Below are 10,460 nucleotides of genomic sequence, written 5' to 3' on the forward strand. Positions count from 1 at the left end.
TGTGTAATAGAATATCCTATTTTCTTATTCACTCAAGTTTCTCTTGGTGTCCCCTGCTATTCACCCCCTCTTTCCCATCCCCCATGCCATCTTAGATTATTTAGTGTTCCACCCTCACCTTGTGAATTATTCTTCTTATTACTATAATAGTGAATTTTATAATAGTGAATAGAGTTCACTACAGAGAATTATACATAACATTTCTCTACATAGGAATACAGATAATTAGATCTCACTGAGGCCCTTAAAAAGGCAAATTTGAAATTTATAAGTTTTCTTTCTTTCCCCTCTGTATCTTATTTACTTTTTCATGTTTCTCTTGATTTTTGTGGTTGGATATCAAACTTTCCATTTAGCCCTGGTCTTTTCTGTGCAAATACCTGGAATTCTTCAATTTTGTTGAATGCCCATACTTTCCCCTGGAAATATATAGTCAATTTTGATGGGTAGTTGATCCGTGGTTGCAGGCCCAGCTCTCTTGCCTTTCTGAATATTGTATTCCAAGCCTTGTGATCTTTTAGCGTGGAGGCTGCCAGATCCTGGTTGATCCTGATTGGTGCTCCTTGATATTTGAATTGTTTCTTTCTGGCTTCTTGTAAGATTTTTTCTTTTGCTTGGAAGCTCTTGAATTTGGCAATTATATTTCTGGGTGTTTTCTTTTCTTGATCGAATGTCGCAGGTGTTCTATGAATCCTTTCAATGTCTATATTGCCCTCTTGTTGTAGGACTTCAGGGCAATTTTGCTGAATTATTTCTGTTAGTATGGAGTCCAGGTTTCTATTAATTTCTGATTTTTCTGGAAGACCAATTATTCTTAAATTGTCTCTTCTAGACCTGTTTTCTTGGTCTGTCACTCTCTCATTAAGATATTTCATGTTTCCTTCTATTTTTTCAGTCTTTTGACTTTGTTTTATTTGTTCTTGTTGTCTTGAGAGATCATTAGCTTATACTTGCTCAATTCTAACCTTTAGGGATTGATTTTCAGCCATAATCTTTCGGTTTTCGGCTATGATCTTTTGATTTTCAGCTGTAATCTTCTGGTTTTCAGCTGTAATCTTCTGGTTTTCGGCTACAATCTTCTGGTTTTCGGCCATAATCTTCTAGTTTTCGGCCATAATCTTCTGGTATTCCTTTTCAATCTGGTCATTTCTGTTGTTCAATTTGCTTATCAGTTCATTTGGTTTCTGAGCCTCACTTTCCAATTGCAAGATTCTACTTTTTAAACAGTTATTTTCTTGCCAGATCTCTTCCATTTTCCTCAAAATCTCAGTTTTGAAATCTTCTATAGCTTGTGAGGAGTTTTCCTTATTTGAGGAGGGTCCAGATGCTTGTTTGTTCTCCTCCTCAGTTTGCTCGGTTATCTGGATTTTCTCCGTGTAAAAGTTGTCGAGTGTTAAAGACTTCTTTTTCTTGTTGTTAATCTTTCTCTTCTGAACTTCCTGAGACTGGGTAGCCATCGTTATCCCAGCAGCTTCTCAGTTTTATCCTCGCACTTAGGGTCTGTCTGGCGGTAAAACCCCCTAGTGGACCCCCTTGCTTGATCCTCTGCCGGAGGTTTCTTTACAAGTCTCAGGGAGCTGCTTCCACAGTCGTATACCCGTCTGCCGTGGTTCCCCACTCAGGGTTTCAGAGCTTTAGCTTGTGGCTCTGTCTGCCTCCACCCACGCCTCCGCCCTTGCCTGCGCTCTGAGCCTGTGTTCTGCGCCCTGCATCCGTGCTTTGCGCCCTGAGCCCGCGCTCAGATTTCGGGTGCGTTCTTTGGCTTATTGAGGTCCCAAATCTTGCTGCTCTCAGGAACAGGCCCCAGAGTTGCCAATGACTCGATGGGTGCCCCAAACCTGCTCTATTTCTTTTTAGTTGGCTTTGGTGCTATAGGTGTTGTGTGTGGAGGGGGTGGGGGTGGGGTTGTTGCTCAGCCTGTGATTTAGTGAGAGCTGTTTCACCCCTTTATAGCATGGAAATGCCTCGATTCCACGTATCTTCCATGCTGTACCCTGTTGTGGGGTTCCTCCGTTCGTGTGGACTTGCTTTTATGTCCCCTTGAGGAGTTTTGTGTATTTCGGTCAGGAGAGGTTAAAAGCTGCTTCTTACTCTGCCGCCATATTAACCCAGAACTCACTCCCAAAAGATTTTGCTCAAGCCCTCAACCTTAAACTTGTGTATGTCCACCCACCTCATATGTGTTTCTTGAAGAAAACATATGGTAGGATTTTGGTTTCTAATCCACTCTGCTATTTGCTTCTGTTTTATGTGAGAGTTCATCCCATTCACATTCAGAGTTATAATTATCAGCTGTGCATTAGCTGACATTTTTGAATTCTCCCCTATTCCTACCCCTTCTTCTTAAACTATTTCCTTTTAAACCAGTGGTTTGCTTTAAGCCAGTATCCCTTATCCCCTCTTTTGATTGACTTTCCTTTCTACCCCTCCCTTGTTAATCCCCTCTTTTTGTTTTTGAAGGCCTAATAAATTCCCTCCCTTTTCTTCTCCCCTCCCTTTTTTGACCTCCCCATGCCCCTCCTCCCCTTGGTTTATCCCTTCTGACTTTCTCAGTAGGGTTAGATAGAATTTTATATCCCAATGGATAGTATAGCTACTCTTCCCTCTCCGAGTTGATTATGCTGAGATTAAGGTTTAAAAATTACCTCTTGATGCTCTCTTCCTCTCCTTCTTATAATAGTATTTGTCCCCTCCCCATTCCATGCCCTCTTTTTGTGTAATAAAATATCCTATTTTTCTTATTCTCTCATGATTCTCCTGGTGTCCCCCTCCATTCACCCTCCTCTTTCCCACCCTCCACATCATCTTAGACAATTCAGCACTCCACCCTCTCCCCATAAATCATTTTTCTGACCACTATAATAGTGAATACTTAATAGTGAATAGAGTTCACTACAGAGAATTATACATAGCATTTCTCCACATAGGAATACAGATAATTAGATCTTACTGAGGCCCTTAAAAAGGAAATTAAAAAATTATGAGTTTTCTTTCTTTCCCCTTTGTATCTGATTTACCTTTTCATGTTTCTCTTGATTTTTGTGGTTGGATATCATACTTTCCATTTAGCCCTGGTCTTTTCTGTGCAAGTACTTGGAAATCTTCAATTTTGTTGAATGCCCATACTTTTCCCTGGAAGCATATAGTCAATTTTGATGATTTAGTTGATCTGTGGTTGCAGGCCCAGCTGTTTTGCCTTTCTGAATATCATATTCCAAGCTTTGCGGTCTTTTAGCGTGGAGGCTGCCAGATCCAGTGTGATCCTGATTGGTGCTCCTTGATATCTGAATTGTCTCTTTCTGCCTTCTTGTAAGATTTTTTCTTTTACTTGGAAGCTTTCGAATTTGGCTATTATATTCCTGGGCGTTGTCTTATCTGGATTGAGTGTAGAGGGTGATCTATGGATCCTTTCAATGTCTATATTGCCCTGTTGTTGTAGAACTTCAGGGCAATTTTGCTGAAAAATTTCTTTTAGCATGGAGTCCAAATTTCTATTAATTTCTCCCTTTTCGGGGAGACCAATGATTCTCAAATTGTCTCTTCTAGACCGGTTTTCTTGGTCTGTCACTTTCTCATTGAGACATTTCATGTTTCCTTCTATTTTTTCATTCTTTTGACTTTGTTTTATTTGTTCTTGTTGTCTTGAGAGATCATTAACTTCTAATTATTCAATTCTAGCCTTTAAGGACTGGTTTTTGGCTATAATCTTTTGGTTTTCGGCTATAATCTTTTGGTTTTCCTATTCAATCTGGTCATTTCTGGTCTTCAGTTGACTTGCCTCACTTTCCAATTGTGAGATTCTGCCTTTTAAAATGTTATTTTCTTTCCTGATTTCCTTTTGAGCTACTTCCCATATCTCTGACCAAAGCTTTCCAACTTTCTCGTCATCTCAGTTTTGAACATTTCAAGAGCTTGTGACCATTTTTGATTATCTTGGGATGGTTCGGATGTGATTACTTGTTTTTTCTTCTCTTCTGATTGCTCGGTAGTCTGGATTTTCTCTCTGTAAAAGTTGTCGAGAGTTAAAGATTTCTTCTTCTTGTTGTTAATCTTTCTCTCTCTCTTTTTGACTTCCTGATTCTGGGTAGCCATCGTTAGCCCAGCAGATACTCAGCTTTATCTTCGCGCTCAGGGTCTGTCTGCTGTCTTTTGGCTCCTGAGGTCTGAGGTCTGGTTTTTTCCAAGGTCAAGCCCCCTGTTGGACCCTCTTGCTTGATCCTCTGCAGGAGGTTCCTTTACAAGTCTCAGGGCACTGCTTCCACAGTCGTATACCCGTCTGCACTGGTTCCCCACTCAGGGTTTCAGAGCCTTCGCTCCCGCATGTGTCCGCCTCCACCCGCGTCTCCACCCGTGCCTGTGCTCCGTGTCCACCCTCAGAGTCCGTGTGCTTTCCTCAGCTTTTTGGGGTCCCAAATCTTGCTGCTCTCAGGAATAGGCCCTGGAGCTGCTAATGACTCGATGGGTGCCCCAAACTTGCTCTATTTGTTTTGACCTAGCGTCAGAGCTGCAGGTGGTGTGTGTGTGTGTGTGTGTGTGTGTGTGTGTGTGGTTGCTCAGCCCGCGATTTAGTGACCCTTTTATAACATTGAAATGCCCCGATTCCATGTAACTTCTACACTGCACCCTGTTGTGGGGTCCATCCATTCGACTGGGTTTGTTTTTATGCCCCCTTGAGAAGTCCTGGGTGTTTCGGTCAGGAGAGGTTAAGAGCTGCTTTTTACTCTGCTGCCATCTTAACCTGGAATGGAAGGTTAGGTTTTAAAAAAAAAAAAGAAAAGAAAAACATCTTAACTAGCCTGTTTTTCCTAGGGCAGAGGTCTGACCACAGCACCCCCTCAATTAACTGCATTGGTTCCCTAGTAGCTCTGAGAGAAATATAAATGGTCTATAAAGCTCTTCACAACTTTCCCCCATACTACCTTTGCAACCTTATGACTTATTCAATATTTCCATTCATCACTCACCTCCATATATTCTATGATCTAGTCATTTTGGCCTTTCTTGTATTTCTCATGCACAATGTTCTGTTTCCCATCTTTGTGTCTTTCACTGGCTACTTTGTCTGGAATTTTGGCACTATTCATGTCCATCTCTTAGATACCTTGCTGCCCATCCAAATTTAGCTCAAGTATTATCTTCTTTATTAAGGCTTTTTCTGGTCCCTGGTCACTCCAACCCTCCTTTCTCTAGATTATCTTGCTACTTTGTATGTATTTTGTATTTACCTATGTATGCACTGTTGTCTCTCCTATTATAATGCAATTTCCCAGAAGGTAGGCACCATTTTTTTTGCCAATGTATCCTTAGCATTTAACACAATATAAGTATTGTGTTATAATATACACATATATTACATATGTATGTTGTAATACATATGTTATATAATGGGTACTAAATGAATGCTTGATTGATTAGATTTTTGTCAAGGAAGGCCTTTTTATCATGATTTTGGTAAGGAGAACTTCTTTTAATTTTTGTGAAAATCTAAAATGATCAAAGGTCAAGAAAATAAACTTATTAACCTCCAGGCACTATGCTAAGTTCTGAGGAGATAAAGAAAGGCAAAATAAAACAAAACAATCCCTGCTGTTAGGGAGCTCACAATTGAATGGAGAAATCAACCTGCACACACCTGTGTACAAATAATCTATATGCAGGATAAATTGCAGCTTTAAGAGAATATTTGAGGGAAATCACTATTATGGAGAAATAGAAAAAATAGAAAAAAGCTTCTTGTAGAAGTTAGGATTTTAGCTGGGACTTGAAGAAAGCTGGTGAAACCAAGAGGTAAAACTGAAGAGAGGGAATTTCTAGTATGGGAGACAATAGGTAAAAATGCAGTCTGGTGATAGAATGTCTTGTTTGAGGGATAGCAAGGAGGTCAGTGTCATTGGAATGCAGAATACTTAGAGGGAAGAAAGATATAAGAATGCTGCAAAGATAGCAAGTGGTCAGGATATATTCATAAAATTATCTAAAAGCAAAAAATGTTATGCTATATATTTCTGGAGATAATAGAGAGCCAGTGGAATTTATTAATAGAAGGTAAAATGGGAGTGGGGTGGGAAATTGGAGGAGGATTGATAGCCAATTCCCTGGCTCAAGCTTGGGAGAGGGGATTCTGCTAGCTGCCATCAAGTTTATTCTCTCAAAGGAATCTAATCAAACTGTTGTATGTGTGTCATATTTTCCTAGATGATTTTCTAGAACACAGCCCTGTTCTCGTGAATTTGATAAATTGCAACATTTCTGAAGGAAATAAATTAGGGTGGTGGTTGAAAGGACTAGAGACTCAAGGCCAAGGCCAGAGTAGAAGTATCTCTTAAATGAGATGATCTCTCTAGAACAGGGGTCAGCAACTTTTTTGGCCATGAGAGCCATAAACGCCACATTTTTAAAATGTAATTTCGTGAGAGCCGTACAGTGCTCATAGTGCATGCTCCTATAACAGTGTGCACTCCGGTAACAGCACCTGAAAAAAAATTGACTTTATGGCTCCTGCAGAAAGAGCCATATCTGGTCCTCAAAAGAGCCAGATATGGCTTGAGAGCCATACGTTGCTGACCCCTGCTCTAGAAGAAGACTTTAGATGTCATAGACAAGCTGATTAAAGGCCATCCACCTTCTGAGCATTCCATTAGATTCATAATAGCCATTTGTGGCCCCTGAAAAATAGTCAGAAACATGGTTATCATTCAAAACATCCCCAGCAAATAGTTTCCAAAAGTTTTTCAGCTCATTGGAGTTCTCTGTAGTTGCAAAAAAATGTTTCTATAGCTCAGCTATCAAAGGTTATCTTCCTTACCTGTAACCTCCTTCCTTTTTTCTTGGGATAAGTCAAGAAAAATGGCTTCCTATAACAAACCCAGTCTAGGTTATTGCCCCAAAGATGTGTATGGAAATTATCCAATAGCTGAAGCAAAAGGGGAATCTGAGAACATCCCATTTCTCATTTGCTCCAATACAGATTTATAGAATCACAGCATTTCAGAGTTCGCATGGACCTTAGTAACCAAGAAATCCAATAACAATCTTAATAATATTATTGTGGGGGAAGGGAACCTTCCCTCAACATGTCTGAAAATATAGCTTTAGCTTGGAACCCTAGAGATGAGGAATTCTTTACCTCCTAAAGCAAATTATCCTATTCTCAGGAAGGAAGTTTTTCCTTATACAAATACTAAATTGATCTCCTTCCTACACTTATTGTCTTTAGTTCTTCACTCTGATGCCCAGAAGAACATGGGTAATTTATTTTTCATGTGACAGGCCTTTAAATATTCAATGACAGTTGCTCAAGCTTTTCCTCCTTGTCCTCCCTTTTCTCCAGATTAAACATCCTTTATTTCTCTTGGTATCTGGTCTTGAGGATGAGATTGTTTTTGCCTGCTTGAGAGACTTTAATGTTCAAGCTGAAGAAGTGTTATGATAATCATCAGTATTCTTGTGATGAAGTGACTGGAAATTTCAGAGAAGGATTTGGGTTTGGGAAGCAGGCAGGCCCTAAATGCATGCTGATTTTCTTCTTTTCTTCTTTTCCTTAGCATCTAGAAAGATGTGATAGGGAATTCCCAACTGGATGTCAGCTCTAGTTTGTGCTTGAATTTTCTTTATAGTATTTCCACATCAGCAACCTAGTAACACATCTTTCTATATAGTTTGCCTGTTATCATTAACATGACAGCTGTTAGTGTTAATCCTTTCTCTGTTCTGTACATGCTGGCAGTTTTTATGCTGGAATGAAATTAAATATAGTAAATATCTCAGTGTCCATTTTGTACTACTGAGAGATTCTTTTTAAAAAATGAACTAAGCATAATCTCCACTGTCGAGGAGCTCATAGTTTAGTGGGGGATTAAGCAATGTAAAATTATAATAATTACATTTTAGGAAGTAACTTCGTTATAGACTTTGTATCCTGACACCATAGTGCCTGAAATGTTGTAGATATAAATAAACATTTGAGTACTGGGCCTTGAAAGCTAGAGTAAGGAATAATATCAATAGCTAACATTTATATAAAGCTTACTTATATACATTTATAAAGCTTACTATGTGCCATGTACTTTACAATTATTATCTCATTTTATCCTTGCATCAATTCTGGGAGGTAGGTGCTATTATTATTCTCATTTTACAGATGAGGAAACTGAGGTAAACTGAGCTTAAGTGATTTGCCCAGGGATTAACAGCCAGTAAGTGTCTGAAGCTGTATTTCAGTCTTCCTGATTCCTGACTCCATATGGACTCTATACACTGTATCACCTCAGGAAGAAACATTTTTATGTTTACAAAACATTTTGCTTATATCATCTAATTTGGCCTTCAAAATAACCCTGGGCAGGAGTTGCAATAAGTGTCATTATCTCTATTTTTTACATGTTGAGCATTTAGGGACAATTTTCAAAGGGCAGAGAAAAGTCTTCAATGCCATGTGGGAGATGTAATTTTGAAAAGAGTTTTTTCCCCCTTTCACCTAAGCAGGTATACATGGGGCTATTCAGGGATTTAGGTAGAGATATGAGTGCAGTATTTAATTGGAAATTGGACCAGGGCTATGAGCAAATGGAATAGAGATGAGAAAGACAAACTTAGGGGTTGTCATAGCTGGTGTTCAAGAGCTATCAGCTCCACGGATGCAGGTACCACCTTCATTCAAGAAATTTCATTAAATGAAATAAGTAAGGCTGGAGGTAAAAATGATGAGTTTTCCCCTACAAAAAATCTCATTTAGGAATGAAGTAATGAACATTCTTCCTTCCTTTATCTGTTAGAGAAGTCAGATGTATATAATTCATAAATTTATTATCTTTTTTATTGCACCGAATGTGATGACTTTATTGATGGAACACAAGCTCTTCCCCCAAACTATAGTGGGGCTTCAGCTTAGAGATGTGAATGGGACATGAGATTCTCAGCATAGGGACATAGATTAAGGATGTGAGTGGTGGAATTAGTCTTTTTTTGGCTGGGGATGAAGATCCATGGCTTTCCACTTTACTCCTTGGAGATCAATCACACAATGCCTATAACTATACTCATTGTCATACCAAGAAATGAGTTTGACAAAATGGTTGTTGAAGGCAATGCCAGCACCAGAATTCAAGGTAGAAGAGCGTGTATCACTGTTAAAGTCACAGGATAAAACTTGGTCCTTTGTGTGGCCCAAGATGCCCTTCAAGGATCCCTCTGCAGCTTGCTTCACCACCTTCTTAATATCATCATATTTGGCATCTTTCTCCAGGCTGCAAGTCAAATCCAATCCAGAAATATTGGGAGTAGGAATATGGAAGGCAGTGCCTGTGAGCTTCCCATTTAGTTCAGGTATGACCTTGCCCAAAGCTCTGCCAGCACCAGTGGAAGCAGAGATGATATTCTGGGCAGCACTTTGCCCATGATGGGCCATCTACTGACTTCTGCATAGTGGCAATGGCATGGACTGTGGTCATGAGTCCTTCCACAATGCTGAAGTTGTCATGAATGACTTTGGTCAAGGTAGCCAAGCAGTTGGTAGTATAGGAGGAATTACTAATGATCTTGAGGGAATTATGGTATTTCATCACGAACATTTGGGGCATCAGCAGAAGGGGCAGAGATAATAATCCGCTTGCTCCACCTTTCAAGTGAGTCCTGGCTTTTTCCATAGTGATAAAGATGCCAGTGAACTCCACAATGCACTCGGCTCTAGCATCTCCCCATTTAATGTTGGTGGCATCCCGCTCCTGGAAGATGGTAATGGCTTTTCCATTGATCACCAGCTTTCCATTCTCCATCTTTACAGTGCTCTTGAACTTGCAATGGGTGAAATCATATTGGAACATGAAGACCATGCAGTTGAGGACAATGAATGGGGTTATAGATGGCCACAAGCTCCATTCCATTACAGTTGAATGCTGTCCAGGTCACCAAGTGTCCAATATGGCCAAATCTGTTGACTCTGACCTTCGCCATCTTATCTCAGGGATGCGACTGCTACAGAGAATCCTGGCAGTGAGCTTGGGAGAAAATCTGAGAGCCATAAATTTGCTATCTTTTAAACTTACATTAATGAAGTATTTAATTACTTTTGAATTCACTGGCTATATGAAATGATCAATCATAACTATTCTATTTTAATTTCTGAAGATTTGGTCAATAGATAGTAGAATCTGGAAGAGATAAAGAGAGAGGAAAAAAGACTATTTTGGTCTGAGTGTTGGGGCAGAAGTCATTCTTTCATGACAGAGCTCAAGTGGTGAATGTAAGATAAAAATCTAGATTCTAGTCTTCTTCCTAAGGAGCTAAAAATAGTTGTTAGAAGTCTTGAGAAGGGCTATGGACATTGTTGAGTCATGCAACACTCCAATGTTTTAATGCTCTCCTATATATAGATATAGATATAGATACATTTTTTTGCAAGATGGAGCTAACGATGATGACTAGACACAAGTAGGTGGCAGAGTAAATAGAATGTCAGGCCT

General features: G+C 39.6%; 1 pseudogene; it reads right to left on the reverse strand.

Moving 5' to 3' along the window:
* Positions 1-8,953: 8,953 nt before the first annotated feature.
* Positions 8,954-9,951, reverse strand: LOC123233946 (annotated as a pseudogene).
* Between the last annotated feature and the right edge of the window lie 509 nt (positions 9,952-10,460).

Source organism: Gracilinanus agilis, chromosome 2, assembly GCF_016433145.1.
Source record: "Gracilinanus agilis isolate LMUSP501 chromosome 2, AgileGrace, whole genome shotgun sequence".
Lineage (NCBI taxonomy): Eukaryota > Metazoa > Chordata > Mammalia > Didelphimorphia > Didelphidae > Gracilinanus > Gracilinanus agilis.